Here is a 25,261-nt window from a genome sequence, read left to right as displayed (position 1 = left end):
ACATTTACAGATAAATAGTACATAAACATATAATTTCATTTAATTTTTAAACAGTCATGTGTGTTACCTGCTATAATTTTCATTTAATAAACAAGAACACTGTGAGATACACTAGTTAATAATTTCTTTAATGGCAGAGCCATATTTGAATATTGGTCATAGTGACTCCATAGATTGTGTTTCTGTTTTCCAATAATATAATGAAGTTAAAGAATTTAATGTGGGGACACCTGGGTGGCTCAGATGGTTAAGCATCTGCCTTTGGCTCAGGCCATGATCTCCAGGTCCTTGGATCGAGCCCCATGTCAGGCTCCCAGCTCAGTGGGGAGTCTGCTTCTCTCTATCCTTCTACCTCTCCCCCTGCTTGTGCTCTGTCTCTTTCTCATGTGGAAGGAGCTGAGATGCCCTTCAACAGATGAATGTATAAAGAGGTGGTTCATATATATAATGGAATGTTACTCAACCATCAGAAAGGATGAATACCCAACTTTGGCATCAACATGGACGGAACTCCAAGAGATTATACTAAGTGAAATAAGTCAAGCACAGAAAGACAATTATATGGTTTCACTTGTATGTGGAACATAAGGAATAGCATGGAGGACATTAGGAGAAGAAAGGGAAAAATGAAGGTAGGAACATCAGAAGGGAAGACAAACTATGAGAGACTATGAACTCTGAGAAACAAACTAAGAGTTTCAGAGGGGAGGGGTGGGGGATGGGTTAGGGTGGTGATAGGTATTAAGGACGGTGCATATTGCATGGAGCACTGGGTGTTATATGCAAACAATCAAGAGCTACATCAAAAGCTAATGAAGTTTGGTGACTAATACAATGTAATAAAAAATAAAATAGTAATACAAACAAATAAATGTATCTTTTAAAAAAAAGAATTTAATTAATGTACTGATAGAAAAAAGGCAGTCCAAGGATGTTGGTGATATCCAATTACTTCTCCTCATTTTGAAGATCCATACTCACAACGTATTGAAATCAAACTAGCAGTGTGTGTGTGTGTGTGTGTGGTGCTTTTTTTTTTTTTTAAGATTTTTATTTATTTATTTGACAGAGAGATACAGAGGGAGCACAAGTAGACAAAGCAGCAGGCAGAAGGAGAGGGAGAAGCAGGCTCTCTGCTGAGCAGGGAGTCCAATAGAGAGAGGCTCTATCCCAGGATCCTGGGATCATGACCTGAGCTGAAAGCAGCTGCTTAACCAACTGAGCCATTCAGGCGCCCCCAAACTAGCAATGTTAAATATTCTCATTTCATGTGCTTCGACTGTAGTACAACCTGTTTTTGTGAAGTTTAGATATTGTAGGAAGAAGAAAAAACAACTTTGTCTTGTTTTAAGTGTCTTTTTAGATGGATGCAACAATAGTTAAGATATCAAGTAAACTTCACAGAAATTGTCAGTGAAACTTTCAGAAAATATCTTTGCTCTGTACCATTTTAATGCAATGTAATGCCTTTGGCTTTTTATTGATAAAAACAACAACAATACTACAGGGGAAATCCTATAACTCATTGAGCCTGACTAATGTGTATGGCTGGACATCTATATTGCTAAAATGAAACCCAGAATGAGTATGTTTGTAAATAGCAGATAGGACTTAAGAGGTATGGCAAGGCCTTTTAAAAACTAAACTTGGGGAACCCAGGCAACTGAGTCTACACCATTCTTTTTCAAGGGTTCTATATCACAAAATAAATATTTGTCAAGGGGTACATACTGCAAAAGAAATCCCTTTTTAAGGAGCATACATTGCAAAATAAACTTTCTGCTCTTATATAATTGTATAAATTAGTGCAAGAACTCTTCAGAATGTACAAGTAAGAGGGCATGCAATGGAGTCCTTTGGCAGTCTGTTCAAGTCTATGCATGTGTAATTATGGTTTTAAACACCTAAAATAAAATATTAAAGTACAAATAACTATAAAATAAACCAATTATATTAAAATGCTGTTATCAAATTATTTTAAAAAATGTGATATGCTCCTATGTGGTTTTTCTTTTTTTTTTTTCTTTTTTTTTTTTTAACAATTTTATTTATATGACACAGAGAGAGAGAAAGAGCACAAGCAAGGGATGGGGTAGGCAGAGGGGGAAGCAGACTCTCCACTGAGCAGGGAGCTGGACTTGGGTTTTGATCCCAGGACCCCAAAATAATGACCTGACCCAAAGGCAGACGCTGAACCCACTGAGCCACCAAGGAGTCCCACTATATGTTCTTTCTTATTAACACATTAAATAACAGATTTCTTGGCAGGTTTAAAGACGATTGTTATTTCAAGGTGGTCATAAGTATAAATAAGTCAGGTTAACTGCAACAACAACAGATTTCTATTATGTCTCTTGGTGACAAAATCACAGGAGTTGCCAATAGTAATAAGGTTTGTCATCTATATTTGTAATGGAAAGAAACGTTATATTTCCTCTAGAGGAAATATAAATAAATATAACTAAAAATAAGGACATGGTTTTTTAAAATTTCTAATCACACAGGTGCACAACACCCCACACCAAACAAGAGCAACAACATAAACGAACAAACAAAAAAATTACTGGAGTCTATACGCAGACTCCAAATTCAGAAATACATTAATGCTTACTTCAGCAGCACATATAGTAAGACTGGAAAGATACAGAGAAGATTAGTATGGCCCCTACACAAGGATGACACATAAATTCATGAAGAATTTCATATTTAAAAAAAATAAAGAACTTCTATATTAATGTGTTTCTATCTTACAATACAATTTGCCATTTCCTTGAAAACTTAAACAAAATTCTGATCACCTGAAAGAGAGAAAAGCTGAGAAAGAAATTAATGATGAAATAAAAATTCATTATCACAAAGAAAAAAAATTTTCAATTCTTTTGTATCTATATAAGTTCATGGATATTAACTAAACCCTATGTGCTAATCATTTAATAATAGATGTAATTCAAGTCATTTTACTCTACAACTTAAACATACAGAATGCTCATGTTGAATATATTTCAATAAAACAAAGAGAAATAAGTATGAATTTATAGGCATGCTTGTACACCAGAAAACTAAATGAACCAGTATGGAAATGAAATAGTTATCTAAAACAGTCATATATCATTGATCTGAGTGACTATAAGAAGTCCAAAGATGTTAGTAGTATTTTATTGTCTTAAATTTTACAACATGTTGCCAAGAACATCATATTCTTTTCCTTTTTTTATTCTTTTGACTGCCAGAGTCACATGTTTCTCTCTCCCCACCCACTACTTTTTAGACTATATTTTTTGCAGGAATAGTCACATTTAAATAAAATCTTTGAATTAACAATAATCATAGCTTAAAAGAAAGGCTATTCCTCTGATGATCTTATTAAGAGGTGAACTTTAAATAAATTGTCTTGATCTCTCAAAAAATTGAAATTTAGATTAATGATTTAGCAGCAAACCCAATTGCTATTCATATCCAATGATGTCAAAGTTAAGGCCTTGGTTAATTACTGAGACAGACAGTGAATTCAACATTTTTTTTCAACAAGAGATATGAATGAATCTGCCAATCCTCCTTACTCTTCTTATACAGCATAGATATACTTATAACTAAGGTGAAGATGACATTTAAATTTTTAGGGAGTTTTCCTGTCCTTGGCAAATAAAATTATACCTTCTAAGATGAAAGATATATTTTTGAAATGAGAAGTGGCTTTTTAAAAAATTTACCCAAGATAAATTGTAAACAAACTGATGGAGATACAAAGCTATGCTAATAAAAGTTTAAAACTTTCTTGAGAAATATATGTGTCAGTGAATGCCCACTCATTAAACTAATTGCTTAATCTTTGAAAATGATAGATTATTGTCATATAATGTAAGTATAAGCAATTGCAATTAAATATTCCACATCCCCCCCCACCTAGGGAATGGTCCTCTATGAGCCCCCTTCTGAAAATTTAATATAACGGAGAGCCCATTAGACAATTTTTAGAATACTAAATGTGAATTTTCAAAATGCCACTATTTTATTGAAAATGCCCTTTCCTTTGTTTGAACAGACACTAGTAGGAATGGGAATAAGTGTTAGAGTAGTTAAAAGCAGAAACAGAAATATATAACCATTATATTGAGATTTATCTCTATCTCTAATGACTGACTATTCACAGGTGTTTTAAGTTTTAAAAGCTTTTTTTTTCCATTCTTGAATGTGTCTTTTTGGGCTTTGACTATAAAGTAAAGGGAAAGAATAGCAATTTTATGTATTTAATACAGCCTAAGAGAAACACCTTCTGGCTTTAATGCCACATGATAATTTGGGTTTGGATCATTCTTTACTCATCAGATGCACTTTTTTTTTTTTTTTAAAGAAGAAACAAAATGAAAACATTTAGATAAATTCACACCAGTCTTAATTCTTCAGAAAAGAAGAGAAAGAAAATGAACTGGTACATCTTTAGAAGACAAAATATCATCCTTGTGGATATTCATTACAAAAAAGTCAACTGCAAATCATTTTAGGGTTTTCAGTCTCAAGATAATCTGGGTTGTATTTATGTGTTTTACTTAACGAAATGCTTGTGCAATTAGAAATGTTTGCAACATAATATTTCAAATTTATAAGCTTAGGAAAACACAGGTGTTTTCAGAGGCAACTTTTTAGGTCATCTTTAATGATTACATAACAATGACTTTGGATAATTATCTCTTTTGACCATAGTAACAAATGGAGAACAGGGCTAGCCCTGAGTCAAGAAGCTGGACCATAGGTAAAAAACGTGAAACAAAGTAGCTATAAGATTAAAAAGTCAATTGTAGAATGGAGAGAAAAGTGGGAAGAAAGGAAAGAAATGGGAATAGAGGAGACATCAAGAAAGAACACCTTTGGGCGCCTGGGTGGCTCAGTGGGTTAAGCCTCTTCCTTCAGCTCAGGTCACACGGTCTCAGGATCCTGGGATCGAGACCCGCATCGGGCTCTCCGCTCAGCAGAGAGCTTGCTTCCTCCTCTCTCTGCCTGCTTCTCTGTCTACTTGTGCTATCTCTCTCTCTCTGTCAAATAAATAAATAAAATCTTTAAAAAATTAAAAAAAAAACACCTTTTATTTTTCTAAGTACAACAAGTTAGATTTGTGAAAAACTTTTGTAAAAACAAAGAAATGAATAAGTATTTAAAAAAAAATCCTTTGAAATTAAAAAAAAAAATGAGCTTGTAAGGTAGTAATACCAAAACCAAAGATGAAAAGAAAGAGGAAGAAAAGTGTGGTAAGTAGAAACCGTGAGAAGCTGGCATACAGATGGTATAGGCAGGGGCCTGGGTTTCCACAGGTCTGCCGGAAAGACGATGAACCATGGGTCTTGTCCAATGGGAAGATGCTCATGGTGTCAGCTTGACAAAGAGTTAGACTCAACTTCGTTTTTTGTTTCTTATAAAATCCTCATTTATTAATATTTTTGAAAAGGTAAATTGTTTATGTGGTTTAAGAAAAATTATTTGAAAAGACACACAGAGGAGTTTTCAGTCTCATCCACACACTTCTATGCTGGCTTCACCCACTCCTATTAAGGAACAGAACCATTATCCTCGGTTTTTCTGTTCATCTTTCCATGTTTCTTTATGCAAAATAAGAAATGCTCTACCACATCCTGATTTTTTTTCACCCAACAATATATTCTGGAAATCATTCCATAAAATTTCCTGGAGGTTATCCTCATTCTTTTTAACATCTGAATAATGGTCTTTTAATGGTCTACCATAGTTTAGTCAAATCAGGCTTTTATGGGCATTTATTTAGGTTGTTTCCAAAATTTTGCTATCACAAATAACACTGCATGAATCATCTGTGTATAAGTTGTTTGGTATGTATGGAGTTTTATCCTTAGTGTATATAGCTATAAATAGAATTCACTGCAGGCTCAATGGGAAATACATCTATTTTTCATAAACTTTACAAATTCTTCCCCAAAGATGTTGTGTATACCTATCAGCAATGTATGAGAATACTTCTTCACAATTTCATCAATGGAGTGTACTTCCTGGTTTTTGAATTCTTGCCAATATAAGAGAAATAATAGTTTAGTGTTCTTTTAGTTTATATATATATTTTTTTTTAGATTTTATTTATTTACTTATTTGACAGAGATCACAAGTAGGCAGAGAGGCAGTCAGAGAGAGGGGGAAGCAGGCTCCCCGCTGAGCAGAGAGCCCGAAGTGGGGCTTGATCCCAGGACCCTGGGATCATGACCTGAGCCAAAGGTAGAGGCTTTAACCCACTGAGCCACCCAGGCGCCCAGATAGTTTATATTTTTAAATTTATGAGTAAAACTTAATATCCATCATTTGTATAAAGGCCATTTAGATATATTTAATTTTAACTGTCCATGTATTTTCTTGACTTATTTACTGACTTTACAGTAATTTTATATATATAGCAGTGTGATATATCTATCTTATATATATTATATACATAATATGTAATATTTTTTACTAGCTTATCATTTATTTATTTTTTGTTTATGGACTCTTTATAATTTTATATGGTCAAATTTATTAGTTTTTTCTTTATTATATAAGAATTTTGAGTTTTGTTTAGGTTTTCCCACATGCCAATTATAAAGGAACTTTATAATCTTGTAAATATAGTCCTTTAATCTTCTTCTAGTCCTTGTTTAGTTTGTCTCTCTACATTTGGATTATTCATGCATTTAGACTTTATTCTGGTGTTTGGTGAGAGGTAAGGTCCAATTATATTTTTTAACTTTTATATAGTTGACCTGTTACTATTTATCTTTAAAAAACATTTATTAGATGAACCTTGAAACTGAGTCCCCTCATAAAATTTAGACCTTTAAACTGCTATACTTTCAAAACAAGATAGACTAGAAAAATAGCACTTAGAAGCATAGGGAGATTACTTTTATCAGCCTGCATTTGAGAAAAATACTTTCTAGAATATAAGGCAAAGCTCAACAGCCATAATCACTTTCATACAGGCTTGGTTTTTCTTTCTACAATGCAATCAAGTTGAAAAGTAAAAACAAAACACAAGGAAAAGGCGTGAGAAAATTTTTACACACACTTGAGTAATAAGAATTAAAATCAGAAAATGCTTAAACAATTACAAAACTACTGTGAAACAAGGCAAGTAGTAATTAGTTAAATCATTGTGTATAATAAAACTAATATTCGAAAATAAAAATGCCTGAAAATGACTGAGTCATGCCTAACAGGAAGACAGAATTAAAACATGTAATAAAGCAAAAGAGACAGGGAAAAAGAAATTTAAAAAGAGACAAATACAGAAATAAATAGAAATGTTACAGAGTTGTACAGATCCTACTATTAGGAAAGATGTGGAGGAATGGAATTCTCATGTACTGATAACAGGAGACTAAAGTAGCAAACTACTTTGGAGAACAATTTATCTAGTTCATTTAAACCACAATATATCCTAAAACAAGCAATCCCCAGTAATACTATCCGTGAGTGAGCAGTCCACTAAAGTGAATGCAAAAATGTTGACTCAAGTAACATTTAGAATAGGGAAAATTGTAAATAATATCCATATCCCTCAATAAGAGAATAAATAAATGGTGGTATATCCCTACTACAGAGCATTATACAATATAAATTAATCTTGAAAAAATAAATTCAATGAGAAATTAAGTTGCAGAAGATTATGTCAAATATACAAATTTTTGTATGTTTAAGATATGCAAATACTAAAATACAGAATTAAAAAAAAATTGAGTTTTGAATTACTTTCTATGCCCAATGTGGGGATCTAACTTACAACCTCAAAATCAAGCCACATGTTCCATTGACTAAGTCAGCAAGGTGTCCCTAAAATACAGAATTTTTAAATTTCAAAATGTAGGTGGTAGTTAATTAAATTAAAGTTAAAGGAGAGACAGATCCATTTTAACGTGGTATTCAGGGGTCATCAACTGCACTGACATGTTTTACTTCCTAAATCTGGTTATGAGCAGACAGTTTTTTATCATATTGAATCCATAGTTTTATAAATAATGTATTACTAAAGTACTACAAAGCAAAAAAAAAAAAAAAAAAGGATAAAGGAACAGAAGTAGAAATAAGAATAGAAATACAAGCAATAGACTAGAGGATAAAAAGACATAAAGGAAAAGGAAGAAAGCAAATTAACATAGTTCCTTCTAAAGGGAAGTCCACAATTAGGCTAATCATCCACCTGACTATCTTTGCCCTTAGTAATTTATTGTAGGGAAAATACAACAATAACAAAACATACAAACAAACAAACAAAAAGCCTATGAGGTATTTCAAGACCAGAAGATTATAATTAATAAAATATGGAGGAAATATGTTACTTACTTTAAAAAGCAGCTTATGTGAAAAAGCAGGTGCACACTGAAGACACAATAATAAAAGGTGGAAAGGTCAGGAACCATTTTAGCAATTGTTGCCATAAATACCTTAATAGTCTATGACCCAAGATCAAAATATTTAGGAAATTAACTTTGGGGCAGAGAAAATTCACAAGAGGTCTAGAAACAGAATTCATCAACAACATCCTTTCTGTCTTGGCAAAGAAAGAAACACTATCTCTAAAAGCAATTTACTCCCAATCCCAGTTCACCTTTAAGCCAGCCCTTGAATTTGTTGAGGGGACAAACACACATTGAGTTTGCTCTGTGTAGGCTCAAACCTGCGTCCTGTCCAGTGCGCAGACTGGGAGCCCAGTGTGATGCATTTGGATAACTACATTTTAAGCCTAGAAATCCAGAATCTAAGACTCTCTAACTAGTTGCACACAAGACACCCATGGGCCCAACACTGCAAAAACATTTCGGGGCCAAATGTCACTCCAAAGGCAGAAGAAAACCAGCTGTATTTCTTTCCATGTGTATCACTATATCTTCATAAAAATTAAACAATTTCTGCTGTATTGTGTGAATAATTATTTTAATAGATTTTGTTTGGGTTGTTTTTATTTTGAACTGGGAAATGATATAAGGTGAGCTATTTCAATAAATGTTATCTGAATTCCTTTTTTCTTTTCAGCCTTTCTTCTACCCATTCCCCAAACTCCAGTGAAAATACCATTTATTCAGAGCTAAATATACATGGTAGAATCCTGGAAAGAATATATCAACAGATCATAACTGAAAATGTTTAATTATTAAAATAACTCATTGAAGACATGATATGTGAATTCCTACAAGTTTTGTTAATGAATCATCCCTAAATTGTTCCCAGAAGCATAATAAATAATTACTTAGAGCTTGATGTATTTTTGCACATAACTTTCATAAATTATGGATAAATTCCACTGTGTTTATGGTTTCTAAAATAAATATATGTAAGCAAAAAGTCCCCAATAAGAAAGCTTTTTATGGAAAAAAATACAAACCATGGCTAGATGGTAACTTTTTAAAAATATTTTACTTACTTATTTTATTTGAGTGGGGGAGGGGCAGAGGAAGAGGAAAAGAGAAAAATACCAAACTGACTCAGGGTAAAGCACCGAGCCAGACACAGAGCTCAATCTCACATCCCTGAGATCATGACCTGAGCCAAAACCAAGAGTCAGAGGCTCAACCAACTGAGCCACCCAGGCAGCACCGAGTAGATAGCTATTTTAAAGCACCTAAAAATACTGAAATATTGTATACTTATGCTTAGAAAAAAACTCATGTCTATATTTCATTAGAGCATAATCCTCTCCTTCCAAATACATCTATCACTAAAGTAGAGGCAAACTGCCCAAGAATGAACTCAGTAGGGGGTTACTGTCTACTTGACTTCATTTCTTCACAGTGATAAGCTTAGCAGATTCAGCTTACAACAAAAAGGAAACAACTCTTACCTTCATGGGATCTAATGCAAACATAGAAAAGAGATATACACATAATAAAAAAATTTGATATTCCTAAGGAACTTTTAAATTTTCGTGCATAAAATAATCTTACGGATGATCAGAGGAACATTCTGGAATTCAAGTAATAGTAGGTTAGGAAATGGTTTGCACTAATAAGTATGGTGTAAATAATCTAATTATTTAATAACGCAATCTGTAATTTATACAACATTTAATATTTACAACAATCCCTTGAAGAAGATAGAAAATTATTATTATCCCATTTTTAAGAAGAGAATTACCAAAAACATAGTTACATGGTAATTTATCTAAGACTACACTTTTGGTAAAGTTGTTAAGCCAAAACTCTAAGTCTAAAGACAATAGTTATGCTGCTACAATACACCTTATATTTAGCAGAACAAATTAAACATCTTTTAAAAAAGACCTGAGTTGAGAGCAACTTTCATCTTCCTCCCTCTCTCCTCTCCTTTCTTCTTTCATTTCTTCCAAATATTGTGGATCAAGATACACATAAAATAATCAGTGCCTGTGCATAGTGTCAAGCATGAAGTTATATTCAATTTCCACAAGAAGGACTCCAGAGAGTTCACCACTCTTCTAGAATCATTAACACAGTTTGGTTTTTACTCTTCTGGGGAGAAGTGCCTTGTTTTCAATACTAGACTTTGAAAGGATGCATGACATAGCTCCTCCTTCACAGTTTACGAATTACTGTCCTAAAATATTCCCATTTGTAAGCTTAAAATGCATAGCACTTTCTGAACTTTACCAAAATATCAGTTTCATTTAACAATCATCAAATGTTTGGTCAATCCTAAAGGAATAACACATAAATATATTCCATAAATGTGTTTTAATACTAAAAACTAAATAAAAACTTTATTTACATTAGTTGTGAAACACTGCTCATAAAATTTTCCTCATGCTCTCTCTTTCTATCCTCCTCATTCCTTCCCTTGTTCCAATATTCCCTCTTCCTCTCCCTCTCCACCAGAAAACACATTTGCTCCAGAAAGTGCCCCATAATTGGGAATTACAAAGAGGAACAAATTCTGATCTCTAAATTGTAGTCTAATTAGTAAGAGATCAAATCATCTCTAAACAAATACTCAAAATAATTAGTATAAGAATATTGTTGTGACAGCGCCTTGGTGTACATTACAGTGCTGGTTTCAATTGCTCTCTCACTTTCAAGAAAGAACAATGACATATTCTGGTATTTAGATACATTCAGAGTCCTCCAAGGGTCACCACCCCACCATGTTACAGTACAGGGTTAAGAACATTCTCCATGAGCTGCTAAACACAGAATTGCTAGGAGCAGGGAATTAGCTTCTGTCTAAATTTAAGTAATGGCTATAGATTATATTTATGAAAAATGTATATGGTCAAAGTGAGGGTTTCTCAATCAAGAGTGACTATAGGCTCTGGTCAAAGATAGCTGACACAATAGTAGTGTTTCACTTTTATACTGCCCCAAACCCACTAGAATGATAGAAGAAATGTAAAATTGAAAATTAATTCATATTAGTACTGTAAAGTAGAAAAAGACTATTAATAGGACAAAATTTGAGGAATATACGGAATATTTAAAGTAGATGAGTGCAAAAAGAAGGAAAACCCCCAAAAAGCTAACAAATATGCAAACCACACAAGTTAAAAGGAGAGTCATTGCCTAAGATCTATAGAACTGTTTAAATTTTGAAAAATGGCTTCAAAATGTTGGGGCCGAATCCACGTTAAAACCTGTTAAACCCCTAGGGCCTGCCTGGGCCTACTTAGCCATAGTGACTCTATGTTGCCTAGGTAGCCATTTTGTTGTTTAATAAATGCCTCAGCAGTTACTGATACCGGTTCCAGGTAACCGTTGCTAAAACACATGACTAAAACAAGGCCATTTTGTTGTTTAATAAATGTCTCAGTAGTTACTAGTATTGGTTCCGGGTAACCGTTACTAAAATACACAGGTAGGAGACATCCAATCAGCCAAAGTCACATACATAGAGGTCTTTGATTGCACCCTATAAAACTAATCTGTAAGACCAAGGGGGGGGGGGGGGTTGCTCTCTTCAGAGGCGGCCCTGGCTGGTCAGTCTGACCCTAATGCTTGGCATAGAATAAAGCTTTACGTAACTTTCACTTTGTCTCAGCCTCGTTCCCCTGGCCTGTCAGTCTAACTTCTAATTCTTGGCATAGAATAAGGCTTTGCATAACTTTCACTTTGTCTCAGTCTCATTCCTTTGATAATGGAACCAACACAAAATACAAAAAGTAAAAACCTCAAATGAAAAAAACACACTTTCTTAAATGTCCACAGAACTTAAAATTCTAAAAATTGTCTTAGTTGTTAAATATAGAATATACAAACATTTTATTACATTCATTAATCAAGTTAGATATTCTCACTTTGCAAGAATCCAAAAGGATGGTGATGATTGCTGAGAAATCAGAGCCAACTGTATTGTTAATTATTTTAGGTCAAAAATTTCTTTAATTAGTATATTTTTGTCTTATAAAATTTTCCTTTTAAAGATTTATTTACTTATTTGAGTGAGGAGGTCACAAGTCGGGGGAGGGGCAAAGGGAGAGAATCTTCAGGCAGATTCCCAGCTGAGTGCACAGCCCTGTGTGGGGCTAAATCCCAGGACCCAGGAGATCATGACCAGAGCCAAAACCAAGAAGGGGATGCTCAACCGACTACACCATCCTTGTGTCCCTCAAAATATTGCCATTTGCTGTTGACATAGGAATACTTCAATATGTTTGATATTTGGGTTATTGCCTCCCTAAAATAATTGAAGAAATACATTTTCTTAGTAGAGCTTTGAGATAGCTCCAACAACTCAGGTTAGCAATGTTGGAAGCAAAATCAGTCCATGGAGTAAGAGAAAGAAAACTTAATTAAGTAGCTGGTTAGCTTTGAAGGTCGAGCCAGACTAAGGCTTTAAGTACATCTTGCTAAAAGCAATCCCTGAGGAGACACAAAGTGGTTGAGAAAGTTGGAGGATAAAGCTCGGTGATGCCTTAGCTTCACAGGGGAAAATAAGCCAACTGGACTGCAGGTTTCCAGCAGCAACATCTGATGAGTCATACAGATCTTCAAGAGTACTGAGTTAAGACCCTCTACTAATAGTTTCGGTCAGTCAAGACCCTCATTTACATACAAATGTATTTGTAAGCATATATATGTATATATAGAAATATATATATGTGTGTATTTGTGTGTATATATACACACACAAACTGTCCAATTCACTAAATATTTGAGGAAAATCATTGGCAGTTAAGTCTATAAAAGCAAGGAGTGAATCCGAGAAGCAGAGCTGAATCAGGAAAGAAAAGAAATCAATGAAAAAAAAAATGTGTAATTTGTATCTTCAAAGAGTTTTAAGATACTATCACATAACTAAAAATAGAAAGCCTTGTTATTTAAAAACAAAACCAAGAACCCAGGATTCTTTGAAATTAAAAGTATAGCTGCTGAAATTTTTAAAGGTGGGGGAAAAAAGAAAGAAAACAAAAAGAAAAGAAATGCCAACAGAAATAGAGAATTCTACAAATGCAAAAGATTAAATCCGTGTAAAAGCAAGGAAAGAGATTCTTCCAGAACATAGAATACAGAAGTATTAATACATCCTCAAACTCCACAGTCCTAGACAGTGAAATCTCCAAAGATAAAAACAACACTCCCATAAACTCCCGGGAAGAAGAAAGATGGTATCTATGAAGAAATATGAACCAAACTCATTTATATCAAGAAATAAGGAGTGGTAACAAAACAAACAAAAATTACAAAATGTATCATTATGTAAAAGCTGCTAAGGAAGTTTGGAACCTGAAATACACACTCACCCTCCAGAATATTCAAAACAGAGAACTTTAAAAAATATGATGATAGGTGTATGCAAACTGAGAAATGGCTTAAAGGGAAAATGAAGACATGACATACAAAAAATTAGAGTGAACAAATACAATTGCCAGGAACAGTAATTTATATAATTTTTAATAATTATAATTATATGTAAATATTCTCAAAACAGAATTGCATAATGCAATAAAAATAGAGATTTAATAAATGTTGACAAAAGGAAATCTTTGGGAACAGAGTTCACAAAAAAATTTTTTTTCAACCTAAAAGTAAAGTCGACAAATTAATCCGAAAACTGTTTAAAGTAGCTCTTACAAAGGTTCAAGGAGTGGATTAGAGGCAGAATAAGAAAATGCTCACTCTTTATAGATGTCTTTATTTTTTTCAAGATTACTTATTTATTTATTTGACAGAGAGGGAGAGAGAGCGAGGGAGAGAGCAAGCACAAGCAGGGGGAGCAGCAGGCAGAGGGAGAAGCAGCCTCCCCGATCGGCGGGGAGCCTGATGTGGGGCTTAGTCCCAGGACCTGGGATCATGACCTGAGCCAAAGGCAGCCACTTAACCGAGTGAGCCACCCAGGTGCACCTATAGATGTCTCTATTATTTGACTTGTTTATAATGAGCATGTATCATTTGTTTTTTAAAAATTTAAATATAGGTGGCCACAAGATGGGTCTATCTGCTATTCACCTAACCAAAAAATTTATAGAATAAAATACTAAAGAATTACTTCCTTGCCAATTACAGGATTCAATTTAAAGCAAATAGGTTTCGTGTCAAGCATTAAACAAGATGTCTGTGGGTCCATTTTATAGCACCACTTTATCAATTTATTATACCATGAATTAGCATATAAACATTGGTAATAGCTAAAAGATTGCAAACACATTTGTTGCCTTATAACTTTTACTTCCCAATGCTCCATAATGCATCATAAAAGGATACGAACCCTTCCATGTCATTAACGGCTAAAGCAACTTGAAAGAAAATATCTAGGCTTATCACAACTTTATTTTTTTTTAAAGATTTTTGTTTATTTATTTGAGAGAGAGAGAGAGAGAGAGAGAGAGAGATCGCATGAATGGGGGAAAGGGCAAAGGGAGAAGGAAAGAAATCCTCAAGAAGACTCCCCAGTAAGCCGAGAACTCAAGGCAGTTCTCAATCCTAGAACCCTGGGATATGACCTGAGGAGAAATCAAGAGAGCAATGCTTAACTGAATGAGCCACTCAGGCCCCAGGCAGCTGGGCTTATCACAATTTTTTTTTTTAACAGTCTTTTTAAAAATCATTTTTAAGATTTTATTTATTTATTTGACAGAGAGCGAGAGAGGAGACACAAGCAGGGGGAGTGGGAGAAGAAGAATTAGGCTTCCTGCAGAGCAGGGAGCAGGATGCGGGGCTTGATCCCAAGACCCTGGGATCATGACCTGAGATGAAAACAGATGCTTAACGACTGAGCCACCCAGGCGGTCCTTGTCACAACTTTTGAACTGATTATCTCTTTTCCCTCTACCTAGCAACAATGCTGTCTCCACACTCTTTGGAAGCCTAGTTGCTCATTGGAATTCATATCCAGTCCTTTGGTTTATCAACTTTGTACTTGGTGACTCTCAGTTCCATTCCTGTCCACTGATCCAGTCAGGCACCCTTGTGCTAACATCTCTCTGCCTGGAAATTTGAGTTGTAAATACTCCTCTATGAATGAACACAAACATGACACTTCTTGCTTTTTTCCAGCAGTAAGTGCTTTATTACGGAAACCATCTGTCTCCTGGTTCTTGGTCTTCCTCTTGTTTTTGTTGCCCCAGTATGTTCTTTCAGCATTACCTCTGGTAATCTCCCGCCTTCCCTATCGTGACAGGCTTAAATGCACTCAGCGCTTTGATATTTGAACCACCATGCCGCCAGGGTTCTAGAGAAACATTCCAAGGCTCTATTTTCTGGATGACACTTGAATAATGTGCCCACATTCCTGGCAAAAAGGCATGTTTTTCACTGGCACAGGGAACAATGGACACTGTAGGAGCATATGCTTGTCAGCCGTTGGGAGCAAATCAAAAAGGTAGAGGTTTCTCATATTGTTTTTTTTTTTTTTAAGATTTTATTTATTTATTTGTCAGAGAGAGAGCGAGCGAGAACGGACACAGGCAGACACAGTGGAAGGCAGAGTCAGAGGGAGAAGCAGGCTCCCTGCGGGGCAAGGAGCCCGATGTGGGACTCGATCCCAGGACGCTGGGATCATGACCTGAGCCGAAGGCAGCTGCTTAACCAACTGAGCTACCCAGGCATCCCTGTTTCTCATATTGTTAAAGGGACTTTCTGAAAGTCATGGGTGAATCAACATAAACTTTAAGATAAACTTATTTATATTTTTATCATTTGCTACTTTCTGTTATGGAATCTCAAAGGCATATTCTATAAGATAGTTCATTTCTTTTTAGACCAGTGTTTCTCAACTAGGAGCAATTTTTCCCAGAGGGGACATGACAATGCTTGGAAATATTTGGGCTTTCACACCTGAGAGATGCCACCAGCATTTAGTGGGTAGAGGTTAGGAATGCCACTAACCATTCTGGAACACATGGAACTGCCCTCCATAGCAAAGAATTGCCCAGTCCAAAATGTCAATAGTGCTAGGCTAAAAAATCTTGATCTAGACTCTAGCTAGTTCCTAGATGGCAGGAAAATTGTGTTCTTTCTCACAATGCTAAAGAAAAATTTTGAATTCTTTTTTCTTTACTGTCATTTCACCGCCTGTATGAGGTTAGGCGTGGGCATCTGAACTTCTTTAGTCCATGAAACATAAGGGAGAGTGAGACCATTTAAGAACTGGCATGTGATTCTTCATCTTTTCATTTTTCCTTCCATATAGACCAAAAGTTTACCTTCAACATTTAAGAGGCTTTATCTGCCCAAATCAGGCTGAGTGGAGTAGCTCTGGAGAGTCACCTGAACTTGCAATGGATTTTAAAAAATTCAAAATAGTACTTTGTGGGGCGCCTGGGTGGCTCAGTGGGTTAAGCCGCTGCCTTCGGCTCAGGTCATGATCTCAGGGTCCTGGGATCGAGTCCCGCATCGAGTTCTCTGCTCCGCGGGGAGCCTGCCTCCTCCTCTCTCTCTCTCTGCCTGCCTCTCTGCCTACTTGTGATCTCTCTGTGTCAAATGAATAAATAAAATCTTAAAAAAAAAAAATAGTACTTTGTGTTAAGACCCTGAAGTTTGCGGGTTTTCTGCAACACAACCTAGCCCATCCCCTTGACTTTAATCTTCACATTCCCGGCTCCTGGTTTGCCTTAATGGTTGGAAAACTCAAGGCATTTCATAAATGTTCATTGAATTCATGAATTTATATGTATACAGGCATTTATATGTATACACACATATACAGAAATATACAAAACTCTTGCTTAGTTGAAAGGACTTAATTAGAACAATAAATACCCAATTTGTAAGTTGCAAAAGCTACATTTAAAGGTTGTTAGAAAATATTTCAAACATTATAAAGTACAAAGAGTAACATGAAAGGTATCAGTGCACCTGCCATTCACATTTAATAGACATTAACCTTTTATAACCTGTTATAAATATCGTGGGTATTATTAAGACATGACTAGATAAAACAAGCTCATTTTTCTTCTGTCAATTTTTGCTTCAAATATTTTTAGGCTGTGCTGTTAAATGCACATCTGTTTGGGATTACATGAAGACATACTGAATTACTCTTTTTTTCCAGAATGAAATAACTCTTTTCATTTTGGGTAATTGTTCTTATTAAGTCCATTTTGTCTTAGATTGGTATTTCTACACAAGTGTTCCTTTGGTTAGTAAAACTCTGGCATATCTCTTCCCAGCTCTGCTTTCAACTGTTATTTTAGCCGCATCTCTTGTTAAAAAAAAAAAAAAAATCCTATTATGTTGTTTCTAATTCTGTTGATAATTTCTTTCTTATCCCTAGAAAGTCAATATGCTTGTATTTACTCTGATTTAGATTTACTTCTACATATATTTTTGTTTTATCATTGCTTCTTTTCTGATTCCCCATTTTCCAATAATTAGATTTATAGATTTTAATTTATTCATTTGCACCCCATTCATTTGCAATAAATGAATTATATATTTTTTAATGCTTTTAGGAATTATATTTAATTGCTAAGTTGTAAACTTGGAACAAAGTCTAAAATTAACATATTTCTCTTCATATTTTCATTATATTTCCTATTATTTTGGCATGCCTTGTTCTTAACACCCTGTCAAAATTACTATGTTCTTCTTATTATTTAACCATCTTTACTTATCTTGATGTTAATGTTTGCCTATGTATGTGAACTGGGTTTCTCCTTGCATCTAACTTGTTTCTTAAAAATTCAATTAATCTCTTACTGAATTACAGCTGTAGCATTTATTTCAGTACAGTCCTCTGAGTGGGAAATTCAGACTTTATCTTGTCTTCATTTCACATAGTATTGGATGATGTTAAGTGGGTATAGAATTTTACAATATTTATATCTCAGTATTCTGAAGATCGTATTTCATTAACTTCTAGTTGATAGTAATTCAAATGTCAGCTAAGTTTATTTTTATTTGTAGGTAAATGGTCTTTTTTTCTGGTATCCCTTAAAATGTTCTCTTCATTTTAATTTTTATGGTGATTTGCAATATCGAGTACTCAAAACTATGTGTAATTATTATCTGTAAAGAATGCATGCTTTTCTTTAAGCAATTTCAGAAAATCATTGTTTTCTTTTTCTTTACTATCTATAATTCATTCTATTTCACTCTGCATATTCTATCAATATACAGATTATGCCTTATTCTAAACTCCATTTCTGCTAACTTTCCTTTTATAAATGTCTTGTCTTTACAACTTTGTAATTTTTTTTTTTTTTTGGTATTTTTCTGTGTACCTTCCAACACACTAACCACTCTTTCTTCAAAATTGTGATACCTGTCTATTAATTTCCTTATTGAATTTTAATTATCCTTATTATATTCTTTACTTGTAGTCAGTTGATTGGTTTCTAATTTTCTAATTGTTTTAATTTCATCTTCCATTATATGCTCGAGTTCTTCTCTATTAATTTTCAAAATTATTTAGAGTTTCTTTTAGAGTGTTCACTTTTGTCCAGCTTTCAAGTGTCAATTCCCCCGCTACTTGTGTTTGCTTTCTCTCCTTCATTGTGGTCTATTGATATTTTTGATCGTGTGCCCTGTGTTGTGGAAGTGTCCCTACAAAAGCATTTGACCTTTGCTTGTGCAGTGTACTCAGCTGTCTCACAGAATTTGATGGAGTTTAAGTTATTTTTTGAAACTAAATTCACAATGCACAGGGTATATCAATTTGGACTCTATACCTGTAGAACATGGGTTTAGAAGTACAATTTCCACCTCCCTTCCCTTCTCTACCTAGGCACACGTACAGCCTTGATAGATAATATAGCTTCTTTGCCAAGTCTCAGTTTCATGAAGAGTGTTATTTAAATCTTTTTTAAAGGGACTGTCTTTAGAGGATCCTGACTTCATATAGGAATTTCTTTTCTACTCCTTTCTCTCCTATGCATAGATGGGAAATAAACCAAGACCCTAGGGCAATCCTTTGGGACATGGTATTCCCACCTTGTTTCTGGAACATGAGCATTTCTTATAGCTCAAATATCTATTCTTTTAAAATTATTGTTACATCTTCATATTTTTTATTTTTATGAGGAGAGATGGGAAAGCTCATTTTAATTCATTCAGATAGGCTCATCAGTTAAGGACACCCTTAAGGTAAAAAAATACGTCTAAAACCGTTTCACATACTAATAGCTAAAATTCTAGCACATATAAATTCAGTAAAGATACTAAATGGAAAATGTGAATATGTATGTACAGAACATGACTATTCTGCCTAATTCTAAAGGAAATCATTTTATTTAAATATTTATCTCTATATCCATTATAATAACAAAGAGGTTTTTTTAGATGTCTGTGATAAACATTTTTGGTGCTAGGAGTCTAAATTCCCCCTGCCAAAGTTCTGCTTAACCATTTCTGGATACTCTAAGTCTATGCTTAAATATATGTCCTCTATGCAGGAAAAAATACATAACCCTATTCTCCAATGCAAAATTTGTGGGAACTTGTGAAGAATAAATATGTGGGGCTCTTTTTCACAAATTATTAAACATTTCAAGATAATAACAGCAGAGCATTAAGCTGAGTATAGGGTCTCTCAGATCATAAAGCCATTTGTGACTGCACAAGTAAAAGACCCACAAAGGAGGCTTTGTTTCTATATATACTACCTCTAAGATTCAGTAAACTTAATTCATTTCTTAATATGTTTTTATTAATTTTCTATGTTCCAAATGCTGTAACAGGAAATGAACAAAAGATAACATTTGGTAATTAAATTAAAACATATATTTTTTAAAGATTTTATTTATTTATTTGACAGAGAGAGATCACAAGTAGGCAGAAAGGCAGGCAGAGAGAGGAAGGGAAACAGGCTCCCCGCCGAGCAGAGAGCCCAATGTGGGACTTGATCCCAGGACCCTGAGATCATGACCCGAGCCGAAGGCAGAGGCCTAACCCACTGAGTCTGAACTTTTACTAAAATAAGCAACTCTGTTAATTTTAAAATAAAAAATCACAGAATTTTAAAAATGCAACACAAATATTTAATTTGCATTCTTGGGCGTCTGGGTGGCTCAGTGGGTTGGGCCACTGCCTTCAGCTCAGGTCATGATCTCAGGGTCCTGGGATCTAGCCCCACATCAGGCTCTCTGCTCAGCAGGGGGCCTGCTTCCCTTCCTCTCTATCTGCCTGCCTCTGTCTACTTGTGTTCTCTGTCTGTCAAATAAATAAATAAAATCTTTAAAAAAAAAAAAAAATTTGCATTCCCTGAGAAGAATCTCTCATTATGGGATGCTTAGGAAATTCTGGATTCTATGTAACGAGTATATGATTTGTCATGCAATGCATGATAAGAAATTCTTTAAGTAAGGTAGATTTACAGAGCTGTGACTGCATGTTAAGAACATAACAAAAGTGACTGCCGACATAATGTCTGCTAAAAGGAGACCCAGGTGGTAGGGGCAATGCTGGCTGCATAGTTTTCAAGGATGTTAGTAGATGCTCTTTTTCCTTTTCTTTTTTTTTTTCTAAAGTTGAACCACATGGGGAACCAAGGACGGAGATAGTCTCTGTGCTCCAGCAGTTTCATCAGCAACAACAGCTGGAACCTAAATATAGATAAGGCTCTAAACACAGCAGTTAGTATGATTAAACTCTCAACATGGGAAGCAACCAAAGTTATGCTAAATGTGGATGTTCTAAACCTCAAAGCTTCATGAGGAGTCAGGGTCAGTTAAAATCACTGTCAAAAACTCAAAACACAAATTTCCCCCAGGTACTATAACATTAGAGACAAAGAAAAGTAACCTCAAAATAGAAACAAACAATATTATTCCCAGAATCTCTCTTCTTGGGTTCTGAGTCAAGCCAAGCCAACTTGAGTTTTGATTCCTGGCCTCTACACTGACTAGGTCTATGACTTTGAGTAAGTTGCTTTGATTCTCTCAGCCTCAGTTTCCTTACATACTTTATGGAAGGATTGAGGGAGAAGGAGAGAACACAGGTGAACTTCTCCGTTCGGTGCCAAGTCCATTACAAGTGCTCAATATGAGTTGAAGCAGAATGATCCTTTTGAAAATTATATTTAGGTAGGTGCCTAATATAATTTTTAAAATGGCTATGGAATGAAGATAGTTTATTTCATAAAAAAGGCCATTCTGGAACTCTGACCTTCTCAATTTGAGGTTGCTCTATAAACTTTTTATTCTTACCTCCTCAAAACTCCAGAGAAAACTAATAGCAAAAAGAAATAACACACCACTCAGCGATCCTAATTCAGCTATTTGTACCTAAAACAAGTACACCCTAAAGGAAATGAATTTTAAAAAAATGACATATCAGAAAATTCTTAAGATTAGCACAAAAACATGGACACTCTGATAGCATACCCGGGATCTTATCAGAAATCTACAGCTCTAGAAAGAAAGCAGTATTTGTCCTAACCAAACTCAAGAGATTCTCCACCATGTAATATATCATCTTTTTTTAAGAATAAAAAAGAATAGAAAAAAAAAATTGAAGAAGGAGGGGTGCCTGGGTGGTTCACTGGGCTAAAGCCTCTGCCTTCAGCTCAGATCATGATCTAGGGTTCTGGGATCGAGCCCCACATTGGGCTCTCTGCTCAGCAGGGAGCCTGCTTCCTCCTCTCTCTCTTCCTGCCTCTCTGCCTACTTGTGATCTCTATCTGTCAAATAAATAAATAAAATCTTTTTTAAAAAATTATATTAAAAAATTGGAGAAGGAAAATTTCAAGAACACTTTAAAAATTTTTAAAACTTACTGTTCAGAAATAGCAACTACTCTTTCAAATAACATGTAAAATAATTATCAGAAAAGAGAATATTTTTTAAAAGACAGGCCAGTGGGGCTTGCTTATTTGTTTTTTTAACCAGGAAGTCCATGAGTACTCATTCTGTGAGGATTAGAAAAGAGTCTAAGTAATGAAGATAAACGTGAGGGCTCTGGAAGAGGCAAATACAGATAAAATAGAAGTACACAGTTCTCTGTACCTAAAAAAAAAAAAAAAAAAAAAAAAAAAAAAAAAAAAAAAAAACCTGGATTTTTCTCTGTTCTTTCTGTTTCCTCCCTTATTGAGGCCTTTTCTTATTTTTATCTTCCCTGCCCATGCCTTATCTAAGCATGTTATCATGAACCTTTCAATTAATATGGTTCAATTGAAATACTGATGGTGAAGGAGAAGCAGAAAGAGACTAAAGGATCAGTCAAAAGTGAAAGAAAAGGAGGCAGCAGTGTAGCAAATGAGACTGGTCAGGAATGAACCCAACTCATGTATATTTTGTGCCATCAATCAAACTGTGTAGAGACCATAAGCTTTAGACTAAAAGACCAGGACTGAGGGAACATGGTCATAATATTATAACCATGCACACACCACTTTTATATTAATATTTGAAAAACCAGCAGCATAGAACACTAAAAAGGATCACACTGAGAAACTTAATCTGATTTCTCCTTTCAAATTAAAGTTTTACATTAAAACCCATCTTCACTGAGAATAAAATGGAGTCATTTTGACAATGTTTCTTCCCTTTGCCTTTAAGATAAACGACTAAGCTGATTCAGGCTGAGGGCAAATGCAGAGAAGTTGATCAAACAAAAAGACATTCTAAATATGATTTGAAAGCAAAGAAATGCATTTTATTTCAAATAGATGATTCAGTGAATTTCAGTAGAAAATAGTATATCATGGATTCAAACATACTGTAGGTTGAGTCATGTGAATCTCACACTGCTAAAAAGTACATTTTATTATAGACAAATGCCCAAAGTAAGAACTTCAAAGTGTACCCTATAGCTGTCATAGTGCTATAGAATGAGGCCAATCTAGAACAAGGACTTCATAGACAACATGAAGACAATAAAATCATAACGTTCAATAGTCACTGTCAGCATGAATGTCCTAAATGTTCCCATGAAATGGCACAGGGGTACCGACTAGACAAAAAGACATGACCCATCCATATGCTGTCTGCAAGAGACTCACTTTGAACCTAAAGATACATCCAGACAGAATGTGAGGAGATGGAAAACCATTTTTCATGCCAACAGACCACAAAAGAAAACTAGGGTAGGAATTCTCATATCAGGAAAATTAGATTTTAAGCTAGACTGTAGTAAGAGATACAGAAGGACACTATACCATTTTTAAAGGGTCTATCCAACATGAGAATCTAACAGTTGTAAATATCTATGCCCCAACATGGGAACAGCCAAATAGACAAGCCAACTGTTAACTAAAATGAAGAGACATATTGACATATTAACTAAAATAAAGAGATTATTGACAATAATATGTTAATAGTAGGAGACCTCAAGCCTCCAATCTCAGCAATAGACAGATCAACTAAGCAGGACATCAACAAAGAAATGAGCTTTGAATGACACACTGGACCCTCATAGATACATACAGAACATTCCACCCTACAACAACAGAATACTCATTCTTCTTGAGTCACATGGAACTTTCTCCAGAATAGACCATATCCTAGGTCACCAATCAGATCTCAAGGGATACCAAAATAATCAGCTTACTCCCTGCATATTCTCAGACCACAATGCTTTGAAACTGGAACTCAATCGTAAGAAAGCATTTGGAAGAAATTCAAACACTTGGAAGCTAAAGACCATCTTGCTCAAAAATGTTTGTCAACCAGGAAATCAAAGAAGAACTTAAACAATTCATGAAAATCAATGAGAATGAAAACACATTAGTCTAAAACCTTTGGCATACTGCAAAGGCAATCCTAAGGGAGAAATATATAGCCCATCCAAGTGTCACTCAAAAAAATAGAAAAATCCTGAATGCACAATTGAACTTTACACCTTAAAGAGCTGGAGAAAGAAAAACAAATAAAGCCTAAGCCACATAAGAGAAGAGAAATACTTAAGGTTAGACCAGAGATCAAATGAATTAGAAACCAAAAATATAGTAAAGCAAATCAACGAAACTAGAAGCTGGTTCTTTGAAAGAATTAATAAGATAGATAAATTACTGGCCAGGCTTATCTAAAAGAAAAGAGAAAGGACCCAAATTAATAAGATTATGAATGAAAGGGGAGAGATCACAACTAACACCAAGGAAATAGAAGCAATTATTAGGAATTACTATCAACAACTATAAGCCAATAAGTTTAGCACCCTGGAAGAAATGGATGCTTTCCTGGAAGCCTATAACCTACCAAGACTGAAACAAGAAGAAACTGACAATCTGAATAGACCAATAACCAGTAACAAAACTGAAGCAGTGATCAAAAGCCACCCAAAAAACAAGAGTCCAGGGCCTGATGGATTCCCTGGGGAATTCTATCAAACATTCAAAGAAGAAATAATACTTATTTTCCTGAAGCTGTTTCAAAAAAAAAAAAAAAAAAGGAAACCTTCCAAACTCATTCTATGAGGCCAGCATTACCTTGATCCCCTAATCAGGTGAAGACCCCATCAAAAAGTAGAATTACAGACCAATATCCCTGTTGAACATGGAGGCCAAAATTCTCAACAAGATCCTAGCTAATAGGAACCAACAGTACATTGAAAGGATTATTCATCATAACCAGGTAGGATTTATTCCTGGGATGCAAGTGTGGTTCAACATTCACAAATCAATAAATGTGATAGAACACATTAATAAGAGAAGAGACAAGAACCATATGATCTTCTGAATTGATGCAGAAAAAGCATTTAACAAAATATAGTATCCTTTCCTGATTAAAACTCTTCAGAGTGTAGGGATAGAGGGAATATTCCTCAATTTTAATAAAAACCATCTATGAAAAGCCCACAGTAAATATCGTTCTCAGTAGGGAAAAGCTGAGAGCCTTTCCCTTAAGACCAGGAACATGACAAAGATGGTCATGTTCCACTCCAAAGAGTGGTCTTGCCGCTATTGTTCAAAACAGTACTAGAAGTCCTAGCCTCAG

The 25,261-nt window shown here is 34.7% G+C and overlaps 1 protein-coding gene and 1 non-coding gene across 2 annotated transcripts in view; one reads left to right on the top strand and one right to left on the bottom strand.

The window, feature by feature from the left end:
- The window catches only part of ZNF385D (zinc finger protein 385D), a 914,313-nt gene that overhangs the window by 548,724 nt on the left and 340,328 nt on the right, over positions 1–25,261 (bottom strand). The gene's annotated exons all lie outside the window — the stretch shown is intronic.
- Positions 2,604–2,710, top strand: LOC116581351. The gene has a single exon (XR_004282023.1). It is a non-coding gene; the product is annotated as a U6 spliceosomal RNA (small nuclear RNA).

This window comes from Mustela erminea, chromosome 1 (genome assembly GCF_009829155.1).
Source record: "Mustela erminea isolate mMusErm1 chromosome 1, mMusErm1.Pri, whole genome shotgun sequence".
NCBI lineage: Eukaryota > Metazoa > Chordata > Mammalia > Carnivora > Mustelidae > Mustela > Mustela erminea.
The sequence above is the reverse complement of the archived record's forward strand: the minus strand, read 5'-3'. Positions and strand labels throughout refer to the sequence as shown.